Raw genomic sequence first — 20,566 nt, 5'->3', positions numbered from 1 at the left:
GCAAAGAAGCTAATATTTAAACGTAAATTACTATACATCTGTTGAAGGGCATCTCGGGTCTTTCCACAGTTTGGCTATTGCAGACATTGCTGCTATGAACATTGGGGTGCATATGGCCCTTCTTTTCACTATATCTGTGTCTTTGGGGTAAATATCCAGGAGTGCAATTGCTGGGTCATAGGGTAGCTCTATTTTTAACTTTTTGAGGAACTTCCACACTGTTTTCCAAAGTGGCTGTACCAACTTGCATTCCCACCAACAGTGTAAGAGGGTTCCCCTTTCTCCACAACCTCTCCAACATTTTCTAACTGGTGTAAGGTGGTATCTCAATGTGGTTTTGATTTGAATTTCCCTGATGGCTAATGATGGATAAAGAAGATGTGGTCCATATATACAATGGAATATTACTCAGCCATCAGAAAGGATGAATACCCAATTTTTACATCAACATGGATGGGACTGGAGGAGATTATGATAGGTGAAATAAGTCAAGCAGAGAGAGTCAATTATCATATGGTTTCACTTATTTGTGGAACATAAGGAATAGCATGGAAGACATTAGGAGAAGGAAGGGAAAAATGAAGGGGGGGAATTGGAGGGAGAGATGAACCATGAGAGACTATGGACTCTGAGAAACAAACTGAGGGTTTTAGAGGGAAGGGGGGTGGGGGGATGGGTTAGCCCGGTGATGGGTATTAAGGAGGGCACATACTGCATGGAGCACTGGGTGTTATACGAAAACAATGAATCGTGGATCACCACATCAAAAACTAATGATGTATTGTATGGTGACTAACATAACATAATAAAATAAAATTAAAAAATAAAAAAATTACTATAGACTGTCTGGATTTGATTTCCCCAACATATGTTTATGACAGCCCTTTGTGACTTATTTGTGAATTGCAGACCCATACAGAAGAGTTGAAACTTACTTGCCTTTGAAAATCCTAGTGGAGAGTGGGGTTTAATTTTATATTTAAAATGATAGAAGGATGTTTAAATGCAATAAAATTTATTTATATGCCACAAAACCTGAAACAATAGATAAGAAAAATGAACATATATGATAAACTACAGAGACATTAAGTTACTTTAAAACTTAATTTTCTAAACCAATGTTTCCCAAACTGTTGGGCAGAAAACCTCAGCAGCAGAGTGACTTGGGTGTTTGCTAAAAATGCAGATTCCTGAGACCTATCTTAGATTTAAGGAATTAGAAATATGTAGGGGTGAGGTTAGGGAATCTGCATTTTAACAAGTTTACCAGTTGATTCTTAATAAAGTTTGAGAATTACTGACTCTCATTTCTTCTTGAATCATCTTTTACCCTTGCCTAGCATTTCCCTCAGCTTATCACCTCTAATCAGTTGTCCACTCCTGATGGTATTATCCAGGAAACAAAATTATATTGAGCCAGTCACAGTATTAGGCATTTGGAATAAAAGATAATTAAGACATAAGCCCTATCCTTAAGGAGTATAGCCTTGTTATGGAGCTATTCATGAAAACAGACAATTTTAATAAAATAACATTTTTATTATGATAAGATATGCTGCAGGGACTATGGGAGGGTCAAGGAGGGCTACCTAAACCATTCTGGAAAAGAAATGTATGGTGGTTACCCAGAGGAGGTTTATTATACGTTATTCCTAAAGGAAGAGGAGTAAACTAGACTAAAATGTAAGGCTATGTCATTTTAAGTAGAGGAAATATATACAACAGCATAGTGGAAAAAAAATCTTGTGCTTGAAGAAATATAACAGCCACTTTTACTCAAGTGTACACTATGAGATAGCTAAGCAATAAATTAATCTGGGAATATAGTTAAGGGTAAGATCATAGGAATTGTTTTAAACACAGTGAGGAATTTGGACTTTATCCAGAGGGACATAAATATCCACTGAAAGGTTTTAAGCACAGGATAAAGATGATCATATATGCAATTTAGAAACATAATACTGGCTACTGTGTGGAAAATGGATTTTATAGGGGCAAGCTTGGAGCTAGTGAGTCTAGTTAGGTGACAGTTGCAATAATTCAGATGAAAGAAGAAAATAGAGAAGAGTTACTTAGAAGGGATATGGAAGTGGTGCAAATCTGGTGAATACTTAAGAGTTTAAATCAGGAGGAAAAGAGTTTAAATGTGGAACATGGAAAAAAAACTAGATTTCTAGAATGGGTGACTGAGAGGAATGGGGTGTACCAATCTGAGACAAAGTATATAAGACAAGGATCTGATTTGGGAAGTAGAGATGATAAGTTCCATAGATGCCATGTTTAGCTATAGGTGCTTATTGGAAGTTTGAGTAGAAATGCTAGGTAGGAAGTTAGCAATATGAGCATGGAACTCAGAAGAAATATCTACACTGGAAATACAGGTTTTGGAGTCATTCATACATAGATTAGAGTTAAATCCATGAGAGTAGATGAGGAGTGTGTAGAGTAAGAACATTTAAACTGAAAACAGAACCCTGGAAAACACTAATATTTTTCCAAAGCCACCCATGTATTTTAGGTGTGTTACAGCATTACCCCACCTCCAGTCACCAAAATCTGTATTAGTTATATATTGCTGTATAACAAATTACCCCCAAATTAGCACCTGATCATGTCATACAGTTTTTGAGTGTCAAAAATCTGGGAGAAGCTTAGCTGGGAGGTTCTGGCTCAGGTCTGTTGTGAGGCTGCAGTCAAGAAGCCCGCCAGGGTTACAGTCATGTGAAGACTTGACTGAGCTTGGAGAATTCACTTCTAAGCCTACAGACATGGATATTGGCAAGATTCTTTGGTTCCTCAATAGATAGACCTTTTCATACAGTTGTTTACTATATGGCATAGGACTTCCCCCAGAGTGAGTAATGAGAGAGAGAAAGAGAGAGGGAAAGAGAGAGAAAGTTACAGTATCTTTTATAACATAATCTCAGAAGTGACATGCCATTACTTCTGCCACATTTTATTGACCACACAAGCCAATCCTGGGAGATACACAAGGGTTTGGATACCAAGAGGCAGAGATCACTAGGAGCCATTTTGTTGCCTGGCAACAAGTACATATCTCAATATCATCTTTTTTATTCAGAGCTTCCCATGATTAGAAGAGGGATAGTTTGCAATTTCTCTTACAACATGATTGGTATTGTTATTATTGATATTATTAGCATCATTATTTATAAATTAAGTCATTTCACAAGTGCTTGCTTTATTTGTACCTTATTTCTCATTATACCCTTCATGCAATGTAACTATTAGTGTGAAATATTGAAATGAGGTCAGATCCTCCAAATAAACAATCCTATGTTAAAAATCTGTTTTCGGTGTTAAGAAAGGAGAGAAGGTTAGCACTCCCCTTGACAAGAGTGAAAGAGGCCCTCAGGACTGACAACATGCATATGGTTAAGGCATTGCCATCTACTTCAAGACATCTAACCTTCATTTTTTAGAAGGGGTTCAAACTTAAGTGACCATCAACTTAATATAGACTGCTATATGCATAAGATGTTCTATATGAGCCTAATGGTAACCACAAATCAAAAACCTGTAATAGATACACAAAAAATAAAGGGAAAAGAACCCAAGCATATCACTAAAAAAGCCATCAAACTACAAGGGAAGAGAGCAAGAGAAGAAAGGAACAAAGAACTACAAAAACAACTGTAAAACAAGTAACACAATGGCAATAAATATATATCTATCAATAACTACTTTGAATGTAAATGGACTAAATGCTCCAATCAAAAGACACAGGGTAATTGAATGGATAAAAAAAGCAAGATCTGTCTGTATGCTGCCTACAAGAGACTCACTTCAAACCTAAAGGCACATGCAGATTGAAAGTGATAGGGATGGGAAAACATTTATCATGCAGATGGAAGTGAAAAAAAAAAGCTGGGGTGGCAATACTTATATTGGACAAAATAGATCTTAAAACAAAGACTGTAATAAGAAATAAAGAAGGATACTACATAATGATGAAGGGAACAATCCAACAAGAGGATAAAACAATTATAAATATTTATGCACCCAACATAGGAGCACCTAAATACAGAAAGCAACTATAAAGGAGGACATAAAGAACATAAAGGAGAGGGGTACCTGGGTGGCTCAGTCGGTTAAATGGCTGCCTTCGGCTCAGGTCATGATCCCAGGGTCCTGGGATCGAGTCCCACATCGGGCTCCCTGCTCAGCAGGGAGTCTGCTTCTCCCTCTGCCCTCCTCCTTGCTCGTGCTGTCTCTCACGCTCTCTCTCCCAAATAAATAAATAAAAATCTTTTTTTTTAAAAAAAAAAGAACATAAAGGAGGAAATTGTTAGTAATACAATAATAGTAGAGGACTTTAACACCCCACTTATATCAATGGATAGATCATCCAGACAGAAAATCAATTGGTGTAGCCATTGTGGAAAACAGTAAGGTTCCTCAAAAAATTAAAAATTGAATTACCATATGATACAGTAATTCCACTACTGGGTATTTACCCAAAGAAAACAAAAACACTAATTCAAAAAGATATATGGAACCATACATTTATTGCAGCATTATTTACAATAGCCAATATATAGAAACAACCCAAGTGTCTATAGGTGAATGGATAAGGAAGATGTGTATAACACATATATACATATATATATGTATATATATATACACACACACAATGGAATATTTTTCAGCCATAAAAAAGAATGAAATCTGGCCATATGTAACAACATGGATGGACCTGGAGGGTATAATGCTAATGAAAAAATGTCAGAGAAAGACAAATACCATATGATTTCACTCACACATGGAATTGAAGAAACAAAACAAATGAACAAACAAAGAAAAAAAAACTAACAAAAAACCAGACTCTTAAATACAGAAAATGAACTGGTAGTTGCCAGAGTAGAGGTGGGTGGGGAATGTGTGAAATAGATAAAGGGGATTAAGAGTATACTTATCTTTTTTTTTCTTCTTCTTATATTTCCACTTTCCTACTATACTCTTTAGAAAATATTAGATAGTTGAAAAAAGAATATAACATTGTATTTTCACTAACTGGAATTAAAATAAAAGCTTAAAAATAATCAGGGGGAGAAATCGGTTTTTGATTTTGTGCAGTAGTTTTTGCCAGATGGAAAATTTCACTGTTTAGGAGATAAACTATCAGTATTTTCCTTTTTTAAAAATTTTATTTTATTATGTTATGTTAGTCACCATACAATACATCATTAGTTTTTTTTCAGTTTAAACATTTTTTTAAATTTTATTTTGTTATGTTATGTTAATCCCCATACATTACATCATTAGTTTTTGATGTAGTGTTCCATGATTCATTGTTTTCGTGTAACACCCAGTGCTCCATGCAGTACATGCCCTCCTTAATACCCATCACCGGGCCAAGAGTATACTTATCTTGATGAACATTGAGAACTGTTTTGAATTGTTGAATCATTATGTTGTACACCTGAAACTAATATAACACTGTTATTTATACTTGAATAAAAAAGAAATGTATAAAAATGATAAAATGAATAAAATAAAACTATTCTGTTCCCTGAAAAATAAAATAAAATAATAAAATACAATGAGGTGGTTTTCAAATATTTTAATCTCACGTTTAAATTCTATTTATATGACTTGCTAAAAATGGGATTTAAAGAGTTATAAATGATTTCAGTGAGTGAAGTAAGGTGATTAAATAGAATATAGACATATGTGATACTTATGTAATATAAACACTTAAAATAATGTAAAATAATTAATATAGAAAAAATCTGGTTTCAGTATAAATTAGCCTTGTATCATAAGTATGTTATTTAAATTTTCCCAGCTTTATTGAGGTGTAACTGAAAAATAAAAATTGTATATAGTGGGGCACCTGGGTGGCTCAGTTGGCTGGGTGTCCAACTCTTGATTTTGGCTCAGGTCATGATCTCAGGGTTGTAAGATTAAATAAATCTTTAAAAAATTGCATATAGTTAAGGTGTGTAATGTGATGATTTAGTATACATATACATCGTGAAATAATTACCACAATGAAGTTAATTAACACATCCATCACCTCACAGAGTTACTGTGTTTTTGTGTGTAGTGAGATCACTGAAGATCTACTCTCTTGGCAAATTTCTAGTATACAGTACAGTGTTATTAACTATAGTCACCATGCCATACATTAGATCCTCAGAAATTCTTGGTCTCTTTTTTAAAAGATTTATTTATTTATTTTAGAGAGAGTGGCGAGGGAGAGAGACAGAGAAAAGAGTCTCAAGCAGACTCCCCACTGAGAGCAGAGCCAGATGTGGGGATTGATCTCAGGACCTGATCTGACCTTGATCATGACCTGAGCTGAAATCAAGAGTTGGGCGCTCAAACGACTGAGCCACCCAGGCACCCCAGAAATTATTGATCTTATAACTGAAAGTTCATACCCTTTGTCCAACATCTCCTATTTCTGCCACCCCTTGGCCCTTGGTAATCACCCATCTATTCTCTGGTTCCATGGGTTTGGCTTTTTAAGATTTCAAATATAAGTGAGATCATTATTTATCTTTCTGTTTCTGGCTTAGTTCATTTAGCATAGTGTCCTCCAGGTTCATCCATGTTATACCAAATGGCAGGATCTCCTTTTTTAAAAAGCTGAATAATATTCCATTGTAAATACATAGACTGCATTTTCTTTATTCATCCATTGACCAGCACTTATGTTGTTGCCATATCTTGGCTATTGTGAATAATGCTGTAATGAACATGGCAGTGCCGATATGTCTTTGAGATACTAATTTTATTTCCTTTGCATATGCAAAATTGAGATTACTGATTACATCTGATAGTGGGATTACTAGAACATATGGAGATTCTATTTTAAATTTTTATGGAACTTCCCTACTCCTTTCCATAATGGCTGGAATAATTCACATTCCCACCAACAGGCACAAAGGTTTCCTTTATCCACATCTTCACTAATACTTGTTATCTCTTGTCTTTTTGATAATAGCCATTCTAACAGGTGTGAGGTGATATTGCATTGGTATTTTGATCTGCATTTCCCTGATAATTAGGGTTGTTGAGCACCTTTTCATATGCCTGTTGACCATTTGCATGTCTTCCATAAGGAAATGTCTATTCACCCCTTTGTCCATTTTTAAATTGGATTACTTATATTTCTGCTATTAACTTTTAGGAGTTCCTTATATATATTAGATATTAACACCTTATTGCATATGTAGTTTGAAAATATTTTCTCACATTCCATGGGTTGGCTTTTCATTTTGTTGATTGTTTCATTTTCTGTACATAAGCTTTTTGGTTTGATGTATCCCACTTGTTTAATTTTACTTTATTGCCTGTGCCTTTGGTGTTGTTTCCAAAAAGTCATTGCCACGACCAATGTCAAGGAGATTTTCCCCTATGTTTTCTTCTAGGAGTTTCACAATTTCAGGTATCACATTTAAGTCTTCAATCCTTTGAGTTAATTTTTGTGAATGATGTAAGATAAGGATCCAATTTCATTCTTTTTCATTCTTTTACATGTGGATACCCAGTTTTTCCAACACCATCGATTGAAGAGACTATCATTTCCACATTTTGTATTCTGGGCATTTTTGCCAAAGATTAGTCAACCATATTATGTGTAGGTTTATTCCTCAGCCCTGTATTCCATTGTCATATATGTCTCTTTTTATATGTCATATATGTCTCAAAATTTTGGAAGAGTTTGAGAAGGACTGGCATTGATTCTTTAAATATTTGGTAAAATTAATCATGAAGCCATCTAGTCCTGGGATTTTTTTGTTGAGATGTTTTTGATTACTGACTCAATCACCTTACTTGTTTATGGCAGTACCATACTGTTTTGGTTACTATAGTTTTATAATACAGTTCTAAATCAGGAAGTATGATGGCTCTAGCTTTGTTCTTTTTTTCTCAAGATTGCTTTGGCCATTTGGGATCTTTTGTGGTTCTATATAAATTTTAGGACTGTTTTTCTTTTTTATTTCCATGAAGAATGCTATAGGAATTTTGATAGGGAATGCATTAAATCTATAGATTGCTAAGATAGTATAAATGTTTCAGCAATATGAATTCTTCTAATCCATGAACACAGAATATCTTTCCATTTTTTTGTTTTCTTTAAGTTCTTTCACCAGTGTTTTCTAGTTCTCAGTATGGATCTTTCACTTTCTTAGTCAAATTTATTCCTAAGTATTTTATTCTTTTTGATGATATTGTAAGTTGTGTGGTTTCTTAATTTCTTTTTCAGATAGTTCATTGTCAATGTCTAGAAACACAACTGATTGTGGTATGTTGTTCTGTATCCTGCAAATGTACTGAATTTATTTATTTTTCATGGAATCTTTAGTGTTTTCTTTATATAAAACCATGCCATCTACAAATAGATAATTTTACTTCTTTCTTTCTTATTTGGATGTCCTTTATTTCTTTTTCTTGACCAATTGCTCTGGCTAGAGTTTCCAGTACTATGTTGAATAGAACTGGTGAAAGTGGGCACTGTTTTTCCTGATCTTAGAGAAAAAGCTTTCAGTCTCTCTCTGTTGAGTATGATGTTAGCTGTGGGATTTGCATATGTGGCTTTCATTATGTTGAGGTATGTTCCTTCTTTTTTTAAAAAAACGATTTTATTTATTTAAGAGAGAGAGAGTGAGAGTGAGTAGGGGGAGGGGCAGAGAGGGAGGGAGAGGGAGAGAATCTCAAGTAGACTCCAGGCTGAGTGTGGAGCCCAACTCGGGGCTCAATCTCACGACCCTGAGATCATGACCTGAGCCAAAACCAAGAGTCAGATGTTTAACAGACCAAGTCACCCAGGTGCCCAGAGGTACATTCCTTCTGTACCTATTTTGTTGAGGATTTTTATCATGAAAGGATATTGAATTTTGTCAAATACTTTTTCTGCATCTATTGAGATGATCATGTGATTTTTATCTTTCATTCTATTAATGTGGTGTGTCACATTTATTGATTTGCCTATGTTGAACCATCCTTGCATCCCAGGGATAAATCCCACTTGATCATGGTGTAAGATTCTTTTAATGTGTTAACCAATTCAATTTGCTAGTATTTTCTTGAGTATTTTGCATTTATATTCATCAGGGATACTGGCCTGTAGTTTTCTTTTCTTGTAGTGTCTCTATCTGGCCTTGGTATCAGGGTAATGCTGGTCTTATAAAATGAGTTTGGAAGTGTTCCCTTCCTTCAAATCTTTGGAAGAGTTTGAGAAGGATTGGCATTGATTCTTCTTTAAATATTTGGTAAAATTAATCATGAAGCCATCTAGTCCTGGGATTTTCTTTGTTGAGAAGTTTTTGATTACTGACTCAATCACCTTACTTGTTATTGGTCTAATCAGAATTTCTATTCATGATTCAGTCCTGGTAGGTTGTATATTTCTAGGAATTTATTTACATCTCATTGGTTATCCAAATTGTTAGTGTATAATTGTTCATTATAATCTCATGATCTTTTATATTTCTGTGGTATCAGTTATAATGTCTCCCCTTTCATTTATACTTTTTTATTTGAGTCCTCTCTTTTTTTTTGTTAGTCTAGCTAAAGGTTTGTCAATTTTGTTCATCCTTTCAAAAAACCAAGTCTTAGTTTCATTAATTTTTTTCTGTTGTCTCCTAGTCTCATTAATTTTTTTCTGTTGTCTCCTAGTCTCATTAATTTTTTTCTGTTGTCTCCTAGTCTCTATTTCATTTATTTATGCTTAAATCTTTTATTATTTCCTCCCTTCTGCTAACTTTGAGCTTAGTTTGTTCTTCCTTTTCTAGTTTTTTTGATTTGTAAAGTTAGCTTGTTTGAAATCATTCTTTAGACTCTCACAGCCACAGTGAGGGAGATGTTTTGCTCGTCTAGAGACCCATCTGGAGATAAGCTCCTCCATGCCCCTGAAGGAAGGTCAGCCAAATTCAATTGAATTGCAGAGCCTAAAGGAGCCCTGTGATTGGCTCCAGTCCCACTCACCCAGGGCCAGGGATATTCTTGCCTGACTAGAAACCCAGCAGGTGGCATGTCCATCATGCCCCTGGAGGTAGGACTGTAGACCTTGGTCCCAGCTGTGGACCTTGAAGTAGCCCTGTGCTTTGAGTCTAGCCCCTTTCAACCGTGTCTGAGGGCAGTCATGCCCATCTAGGGAGCTACTCAGTGACCTGGTGGGAGCTGTCCCACGGACCTGGTAGAAACCACACTAGGTCATGCATCTGATAAGCCCTCTAACCACAAACTTCATTGTAGAACCAACAGGTGCCACATGACCTGGTTCCAACTCTGCTCCACTGTAATCCTGGAGTCAATACCATGTGTTCAGGGAACTGACAAGAGAAGGCCTATCTGTCAAATCCAGTCTGTAAAAACTTGAAGAAGCCTTTGCTCTTTCAAATGCACAGACACCAATGGAAGGTTACATGTATCAGGAAGCATTAGGCAAACATGACAATACCAAAGCAAACTAATAGAGCTCCACTAACTGAACCCAAAGAAATGGAGATATGAATTGCCTGACACAGAATTCAAAATAATCATCTTAAAGAAGCATGTTGTTTAAATTTTGATGCTTAGTTTTAATTTCTTAACCTTTAAGAAGGAATAATAATTCCTCTGCTGTACCATGATTTATGAGGATTAAATGTTAATGGATGTAAAAGACCAGGCAGAGTGCCAGGTACATAAGTGCTCAGTAAATGTGAGCCATTTTGATTACCATCTAGCCAAATATTCCTGCTCACATTTCCCCTCTATATCCCATGCTTTGTGGACTCCAGGCTTTTTCCAGGGCTCACTCTGCCAGGAATATAGTTTATGCCCCTATGTATACTCACATCATTTCCAGTCTTCAAGGTCAAGTTCAAGTTTTCTTCCCTTCTTCCTGACTCAAAGATGGAGGTTATTTCTTCCTTGAATTCTCATGGCACATCATCTTTACATTTATTATGGCACATAGAGTATTTTCTGCTACATATTATGGCTACTTGTGTGCATATCTAATTCCTCAATCAGCCTATAAATTCTCTGAAAGAGGATTATTTGTCCTATTCATCTTTTATCTCCCATAGAACCTATTACAGTACCATGCATTTATTAGGAACTCAATAAATCCTCTGTGAATAAGGTGAAATGTCAAAAAATAAACCTAAATTCTTTTGGTTGATCTCTACTATATTTTTTCAGTTATCCCTTTAGTAAAGTAAAAATATATGATTATAAAAAATATTGACTTCAAAATTATTCTTTTGACCCCTTTCCTGACATCCCCTTCTAAGGTTCTGCTAATTCTAACTTTTGCAAATATTTGGACATGTGTTCAGACGCTGTATGCTAAACCACACTTTTCTCAAGAAGAATGTAAATCAGACAATTTATCATCCCTGCACTTTTGTCTTTCTAACCATCGTAGTTTATACCTCCAGCACTGCATAAACAGATTTTTCTTGGGTGATTTTAATAAGATTCCAATGTCTTTCTATCATTGTGTAGCACCTCTTCTGGACATATTTAGGTATAGTCAATTCTTAGGTACAGGCTGGTAAATCATTTCATTTTGAGAGCTAACACCTGCATTTTCTGCTTTATTTTTTGCTTTGCAAAATCTTCTCTTGATAGCTAACAGGCCTTATTTTAATTGCCTGCTATGTTGACAACTCATACTATTTATTCTTTGATTACATGCAATGGAGAAGTGCTTCAAAAGGAAAACACTTAAGTCTCTACCCAAAGAAAGGCTTAAGAAGATGCAGGTGAGCTTAGGGTGAAGTTAAAATGAAGAGCTTTTACCAACATGGAACAAAGACAAAATGCATAGAGGTCAATTTTGGGAAACTAGACAACTTCTCAGGATTTCAGGATTTTCTATGGAGTCATTCCCATTAATTTAAATTCTAAGTTATGCAATAATTAGTAATGTGACTTTGTTTTGCAATGGGAAATAATTTGGAAGACAAGAAAGGGAAAACGGTAGTAATTTTATTTATTAAGGCACAACATTTATGGGATTTAAATTAAGCAACTTTAAAACAATGTTTTCTGTACCTGGATGCTCCTGAAATTCTCATGTGTATATGTGATAATGAAGATATGATGTAATCATATGCATAGTTGAAAGAAGTGGGATAATATTCTCTAGTGTATACAAAATAATGAATATTTCCAAAAAACACATATTTGTTTCATAGACTATTAGAACTGAAAGGGACCTTACAAGTCATCAGATTAACCACTTAACTTAACATTTAGGAAGACCAAGTACCGTAGAGAAATAACTTTCCAGTAAGCAGCCAGTCAGTGATAGAGCTAGTGCACAAAACTTTTCCTGTCTATAAAACTGCGCCTAGTGCCCTATGTATCTCTTTAACTGCCTATTTGATTAAATGATTAAATGTTTTTTTTAATTTCTTTTTATCTTCCCATGGGTTGGAAGTTATATGTTCTATTTATATGCATAGCATGTACCCTTAAATTTTTAGCATGCCTAATTAATCTAAAGTCTAAAGTTAGCCAACACTTCTTTCCTCCTCTGGAACACTATAAGGACCTTAGAATACTTAGGCAAGCAATTTTGGTCACCTAAACAACAGGCATTCTGTCCTCTTTTTTCTTGCTAAAAGAACCATGGTTTTATTCAAATATTGAGAAAAAATAAGTTCAAGGATGGCGAGTCTATCACAAGGTGATAAATCATGATTTATCTATCACATGTCTAAGTGAAACAGGAAAATAACATTCTCTTTGCCAATGATTGATTGTGGCCAATGGGATATGTGTGCCAGTTGTGGCCAATGGGCTAATAGGAAAAGTCTGTTCTCAAGCTACTGGAAAAGATGTCTTGACCTGATAAAAAGATGGAGATATAAAAGAAAATATTTTTCACTCCTTTCTTTCTTTCTGCCTGTGAATGTGCTTGTGTGAGAATACTGTACTTGAGTTATTCTGACCATGAGCGAAAATAGCAGAGATGTACTATAGAAGAAACAGCAGAATGAGGAAGAAAGCTAATGTCCTTAATGGCATAATTGAGCTGCTGCGCCAACTCATGGACTATCAACCTCTGGACTTCATGATATGCAAAATAATAATTATTTCCAACTGTTTAAGGTTCTTTTAGTAAAGTAATTGGTTATTCCCAAACAAAACCAACCTAAATCATTTGAATCTTTAAGTCACCCTTACATCTGATGTGTTATTTTTATACAATATTTTAGTAACTTTCAGTATTAATGCTTTTTTTTAGTCAATGCTTATTTAGATTAACAAAAATGATAAACCATTTCTTTGTTGACCATGACTTCTTGTGTCTCATTGCTTTCGGGCTTCAATTTTGTCCTTCATGAAGTACATCTTTTACTATTTCAGTGGTAGTCTGTTAGTGAAAAATTCTCAGTCCCTACCTGTAAAAATATTTATTTTGGCCCACTCTTGAATGATAATTTATATATGTATAAAATTTTAGATCAACAGCTATTTTCTCCTAACATTTTAAGATACTATTCCATTGTCATCTGACAAGAATTGTTGCTATTGAGAGTCAACAATTAGTCTAATCATCATTTCTCAATAAGAGTTTGTGTTTTAAGATTATCTCTTAGACTTTGATATTTTCTAATTTCTTTTTTTTTGTTTCAAGTTTTTATTTTAATTCTACTTAGTTAACATATAGTGTAATATTGGTTTCAGGAGTAGAATTTAGCGATTCATCACTTACATATAACAGCCAACCATCACCCATTTAGCCCATTCCCACCCACCCACCTCCCTCCATCAACCCTCAGTTTGTTCTCTATAGTTAAGAGTCTCTTATGGTTTGTTCCCTCTCTTTTTTTTCTCCCTTACCTTATGTTCATCTATTTTGTTTCTTAAATTCCACATATAAGTGAAATCATATGGCATTTGCCTTTCTCTGACTGACTTATTTTGCTTATCATAATACACTCTGGCTCCATCCATGTCATTGCAAATGGTAAGATTTCATTGTTTTTGATGGCTGAGTAATATTCCATTGTGTGTGTGTGTGTGTGTGTGTGTGTGTGTACATGTATGTGGTATATATATATATATATATATATATATATATATATATACCACATCTTCTTTATCCATTCATCAGTTGATGGATATTTGAGCTCTTTAAATAATTTGGCCAAATTAAATAATTTGGCTATTGTTGATAATGCTGCTATGAACACTAGGGGGCATGGGTCCCTTCGAATGAGTATTTTTGTATCCTTTGGCTAAATACCTAATAGTGCAATTGCTGGGTCATAGGGTAGTTCTATTTTTAACTTTTTGAAGCACCTCCATACTATTTTCCACAGTGGCTGCACCAGTTTGAATTCCCACCAACAGTGTAAAAGGGTTCCCTATTCTCTGAATCCTCACCAACACCTGTTTTTCCTGTGTTGTTAATTTTAGCCATTCTGACAGGTGTGAAGTGATAGCTCACTGTAGTTTTGATTTGTATTTCCCTGATGATGAGTGATATTGAGCATCTTTTCATGTGTCTGTTAGTCATCTGTATGTCTTCTTTGGAAAAATGTCTATTCATGTCTTCTGCCCATTTCTTAACTGGATTATTTGTTTTTTAAGCGTTGAGTTTGATAAGTTCTTTATATATTATGGATACTAACCCTTTATCAGGTATGTCATTTGCAAATATCTTCTCCCATTCAGTGGGTTACCTTTTAGTTTTGTTGATTGTTTCCTTTACTGTGCAGAAGCTTTTTATCTTGATGAAATCCCAATAGTTCATTTTTGTTTTGTTTCCCTTGCTTCCAGAGACATGTCTTGATATCCTCTAATTTCATTTCATTGTGTCTAGGTGTGGATTTATTTTTTTTAATACTGCATGGAACTTGATGTATTTCTTGAATCTGAGAATCAATGTTTTTTCAATTGTGAAAAGTTTTCAAATATGATATCCTCAAATATTCACAATAGTTGAAACCTTACTAAACATGTCAGACATTCTTCTTCTTCTTTTGAATCTTTACATCTCTACTTCATAATTGTAATCTCTTTAACCTTCTGTACTTTATTCTAGATGATTTCTTCAGAACTATCTTTCATTTTTAAAAAAAGTATCTCTTCATCTTTTGTTAAACTGTTGCTTTAAAAAGTCTATTGAGCTATAAAAAATTCTATACATATTATAGTAAAAATTATTTTTACAAGTGTTATTGGTATTTTTTCATGTCAAAATGAAAAAGGGTTTCTCTTTCTCATATGCACCGTTCTGAAATGTACTCATAACTTCTTTTATGTCTGCCATTTTAAACTTGCTTACTTCTTTCTGATAAATGTAGTATTTGAAGTTATTATGAGTTTAATTTTTCTTTTTGTTGTGACTGCTGACTCTTCCTCAGTGGTGGATTATTACCTCACATGCCTTGAAATTTAGGTTTCAACCTATTTTCTTTCAGCAGATAAATCCTACAAGTCCTAGTATGAATGTGTACCCCTCCAGAGAAGTTTTGATTTTGCTTCTGCCTGGAAGCATCACTGGACTTGTATGAGTTTTTAATGTTAATTTATTAGCTTGGTAATTCAAATAAAATGGATATTAAACATTCAAATTCAAAGTTAATATGTGGGCAGGCTCATTATTACAAGATTATAGGGGAAGCTTATTCTACAGTTAGTCCAAGCTGAGATATACAAGTGTCCTTCCCATCTCCCTTGGAATATAAATAGGTATTGTTATTTTTCACAATTTCACTGAGTTTGTAATCCTTTGAGAATTCCAACTGTATGTCATATTCTCACAAATTCAATTCCCTTCCTTACAAAATTCAGTGTTACCATTTTCTTATACTTGTGGAACCCTTACAATACAAATGTTGAAAAGGGGTAACACAAGAAAGACCCCATTCAAAATGCCAGTGATGTCCCCATTGAGGAACATTGGCTTAGGCCAATCACAATTCATCCTCTGGGGCTGGGCACATGGCACCTGACTAAAGCTAGGGTTCTGTTAGCAAGGAAGAAGAAGATGGCTGATGAATACATAAATACCAGTGACTACAATAGGAGGGACCAACTATTGAGCAACTAAAGTATATCAAATGCTCTGCTAAAGCAATCTATATAAGTTAAGTCATTTTTTTCTCACAGCAAACTTGCAAGGAAGTTTATGATTATCTCCATTTTTAGGTGAGAAGACTGAGCCTCAGTCTGAGAGAGATAAATCATTTCCCTAAGTTCATATAGCTAACAAGTGGTGTCACCCAGTTTCAAACTCAGTTTTCATAGAAACTTCATGTATCCATCAGAAAAAAACCCACAAAACTTGATTTCTATGTTTATGAAGCATGCACAGTGCAACAACTATCTCTGAATTTCCTTCCTCAAGTTGATAAGTGACCAACATAGAAAAATCCTTGATGTCCCATGGAATTGAGTTCCTCATTGATTCTTTCAAGAGTGGTGATTATTAAATTGCTAAGACCATCCCTGAACCAGTTATAACTGGTTTTAGAATGAATTCTGACACCCAGCTCTGTTTTAAATAACCCACGTTTTCAATATCTAGTGTAAACAGGGTATTTTTACTACTGATATTTGAAAAACACTTTTAAAAAGCCTCAGAATATGAAATATGCTGTAATACTGTATATATCGGTAAATTACATTTCCAGTTTGTCCTCAATTTCAAGAAAATCCTCAGCCAAATAAACTAGCAAGCAAATAAATCACTTTAATTATAATAAATGGCAGTTTCTCTAAATATATTCTGGCAGCAAATAGCTTCTATTATTGACTTTTGCAAGAGTAATTTAAGGGGAAATTATTCTCAGTAAAGTTGGGGATGCCTGGTGTGAACTGCTATTCCTCATCTATGTATATTATACTCCATTTAGATTCCTGCATCATGGAAAAACTAATTTCCAATTTTAAGGCACTTAAGCTGATATATTTATTATGAAATTATTCATCTTATAAATTATCTTCTTCATAGTCCCTCATTGGCTAAATTTAAGATTGCAATTTTCTATAGTGTCAATAGAAAATCATGGCTCAGGTCGGAAAAAAATTACTGCTTTTCTAGAATGACAATAATATATCATAGTATTAAAATGAGATAAACTTTTGTTGCAGTTTTTCCATTAGTATGGGATTTTTTCCCATTAGAAACATTGTATACATAGTGATAATTGATTAAATATGTTAGTTGTCTTGTGTGGTAAATAGAGCATGGGATTCAAAATCAAGATGACCTGTCTTTAAATCCCAGCTATGCTGTGCTAGCTGTGTGACCTTTGGCAAATTATTTAACACTTATAGGCTTGAGTTCATTCTTCAAAAAAGATACACTATTCAATTTAAAGAATTGTTTGTGTTTGTAAAGTACCTAATGCAATATCTGGCACATCATGAACATTTCATAAATGGTAGTCATCAATAATTGAATTTTAATATCATCATTATCATATCATCATATACTCATTTAGAGTCTAGAACCATTTATCTATGTGCCTTGGTGGAATATATAATCTCAATCAATGATAATCAGATCCCCACTGAACCTGGAAGTCAACTAATCTGCCTCAAGGCAAAGATACATGAGGACCAGCAGTAAGTGGGGATGGTGAAGTGGAGGTGAATTTAAAAGCATAAGTAGAATCCACATGATGTAATGATTTACTAGAAATGAATGGGTAAGAATAAGTAGTTAGGATTACATCTGAGTTTAGTTACTCAGTAAATAAGAATATCATTTAACTGGACCACTTTCTTACGCCATACATCAAAATAAACTCAAAATGGATTAAAGACCTAAATGTGATACCTGAAGCCATAAAAATCCTAGAAGAGAGCACAAGCAGCAATTTCTCTGACATCTGCTGTAGCACCATTTTTCTAGATATATCTCCTGGGGCAAAGGAAATAAAAGCAAAAATTAACTAATGGAACTACATCAAAATAAAAAGCTTTTGCACAGTAAAGGAAATGATCAATGAAACTAAAAGGCAACCTACAGAATGGGAGAAGATATTTGCAAATGACATATCTGATAAAGGGTTAATATCCAAGATATATAAAGAACTCAGAAAACTCAACACCCAGAAAACAAACAATCCAATTAAAAAATGGGCAGAAGACATGAACATTTTTCTAAGGAAGACATACAGATGGCTAACAGACACATGTAAAGATGCTCATCATCAGGCGCCTGGGTGGCTCAGTTGGTTAAGCGACTGCCTTCGGCTCAGGTCATGATCCTGGAGTCCCAGGATCGAGTCCCACATCGGGCTCCCTGCTCAGCAGGGAGTCTGCTTCTCCCTCTGACCCTCCCCCCTCTCATGCTCTCTCTCTATCTCATTCTCTCTCAAATAAATAAATAAAATGTTTAAAAAAAAAAAAAAGATGCTCATCATCACTCATCCTCAGGGAAATACAAATCAAAACCACAATGAGCTATCACCTCACACCTGTCAAAATGGCTAAAATCAACAACACAAGAAACAGCAGGTGTTGGTGAGGATGTGGAGAAAAAGGAACCCTCCTGCACTGTTGTTGGGAATGCAAACTGGTGCAGCCACTCTGGAAAACAGTATGGAGTTTCCTTAAAAGGTTAAAAATAGAAATACCCTATGATCCAGCAATCACACTACTGGGTATTTACCCAAAGAATACAAAAACACCAATTCAAAGGGATACATGCATCCTTATGCTTATGGCAGCATTGTTTACACTAGCCAAGATATGGAAGCAGCCCAAGTGTCCCATCAATAGATGAATGGATAAAGAAGATGTGATATATCTATTCGATATCAATACAGATATACCAGAATATTACTCAGCCATTAAAAAGAGTGAAATCTTGCCATTTGCCAAGACATGGATGGAGCTAGAGAGTATAATGCTAAGTGAAATAAGTCAGTCAGAGAAAGACAAATACCATATGATTTCATATGTGGAATTTAAGAAAAAACAAATGAGCAAAGGGAAAAAAAAGAGAGGCAAATCAAGAAACAGACCCTTAACTATAGAGACACACTGCTGGTTACCAGAGGGGAAAGGGATGAGGGATGGGTGGAATAGCTGATGGGGATTAAGGAGTGCACCTGTTGTGATGAGCACTGAGTAATGTATGGAATTATTGAATCACTATATTGTATACCTGAAACTAATAGAAGACTGCATGTTAACTATACTGAAAATAAAATAAAAACCTTAATATCTAAAAAAAAGGAGTATCATTTGATAAGAAAAGGAATTCTCAAGAGGAACAGATTTGAAGAGAGAGAAAGACCTTTTTAACATTTTAGTTTTCAGCTTGAGGTGCCTGTAGGACATCTAAAAAGTGACCTCTCAAATGCAGTTGACCAAATGTTCTGGAGTTTAATAGATAGGTTTGAGATAGATTTAGAAAAGTAGATATTATTAGTATAGTGGAAACAATTGGGGTAGATGAAATCAATCTGGAAGAATAAGGGATAGGAAGAGGACTAAGAAAAGAAAATGTCTCCAGATACGTATGTCTAACTGCCTACTTAAGAGCCACATATCTCCTTGACCTTTATGTTCTAGTTATAATGTATTACTTATAGTATTCCAAAAGTGCCAGTGTATACGCTATTCCTTCTATCTAATATTACCTTTCTATTTCCCCCACTACTCCCTCTTATTATTCTTTAGTTAATTCCTTTTCATTTTCCAGGACTCCATTTAACATTGACTCATTCTGGAAACCTTCTTACAATATGAGTGCACATTCCTATCATAGTGTCTGTTGTGGGCTGAATTTTGTCCCTACACATTTCATATGTTGAAATTCCAATCCTCAGTACCACAGAATGTGACTGCATATGGATATAGGGCCTTCAAAGAGGTAATTCAGTTAAAATGAGGTCATATGGGTGGGATCTGATCCAATATTACTGATGTGCTTATAAGGAGAGAAGATTAGGACACAGACAACACAGAAACCAAGAGGTGACCATGTGAGGACTCAGCAAGAAGATGGCCATCTGCAAGCCAAGGAGAGAGGCTTTAGAAGGTAACAACCCTGGGGCGCCTGGGTGGCTCAGTCGGTTAAGCTTCCGACTCTTGATCTCAGCTTAGGTCGATCTCAGGTTTGTGAGTTCAAGCTCCGTATTGGGCTCCAGGCTGTGCATGAAGCCTACTTTAAAAAAAAAAAAACAAAACGGTAACAACCCTGCCAATATCTTGATCCAGACTTCCAGGCTCTAGAACTGTGAGGAAAAAAAAAAAAAAATATATATATATATATATATATATATGTATGTATACATAAATAAATAAATAAATGTCCCAGTCTGTGCTACTTTGTTATGGCAACAGTTACATACTAATACAGTAATTTAAACATATATACTGTAATTGCTTAAGTATATAATTGAAGTGAATGCATCATCCCTAGAGAACACCAATATTTAAGGTGCAGGGGAAAGAAATGATACCGTGAAGTAGAATGAAAAAGAAGTGGCCAAGATGCAGGAAGAAAATGAAGAGAAGCTGTATCAAGAAAGCAAGGAAGGAGGGGAGCCTGAGTGGCTCAGTCAGTTAAGTGACTCTTGATTTTGGCTCAGGTCATGATCTCAGGGTTGTGAGATAAAGC

General features: G+C 34.9%; 1 non-coding gene across 1 annotated transcript; it reads left to right on the top strand.

The window, feature by feature from the left end:
* Nucleotides 1-3,317: 3,317 nt before the first annotated feature.
* Nucleotides 3,318-3,441, top strand: LOC144380658 (U6atac minor spliceosomal RNA). Its single transcript, XR_013444880.1, has one exon. It is a non-coding gene; the product is annotated as a U6atac minor spliceosomal RNA (small nuclear RNA).
* The last annotated feature ends 17,125 nt before the right edge of the window (nucleotides 3,442-20,566 follow it).

Source organism: Halichoerus grypus, chromosome X (genome assembly GCF_964656455.1).
Source record: "Halichoerus grypus chromosome X, mHalGry1.hap1.1, whole genome shotgun sequence".
Classification (NCBI taxonomy): domain Eukaryota; kingdom Metazoa; phylum Chordata; class Mammalia; order Carnivora; family Phocidae; genus Halichoerus; species Halichoerus grypus.
This window is presented reverse-complemented; position numbering and strand designations above follow the sequence as displayed.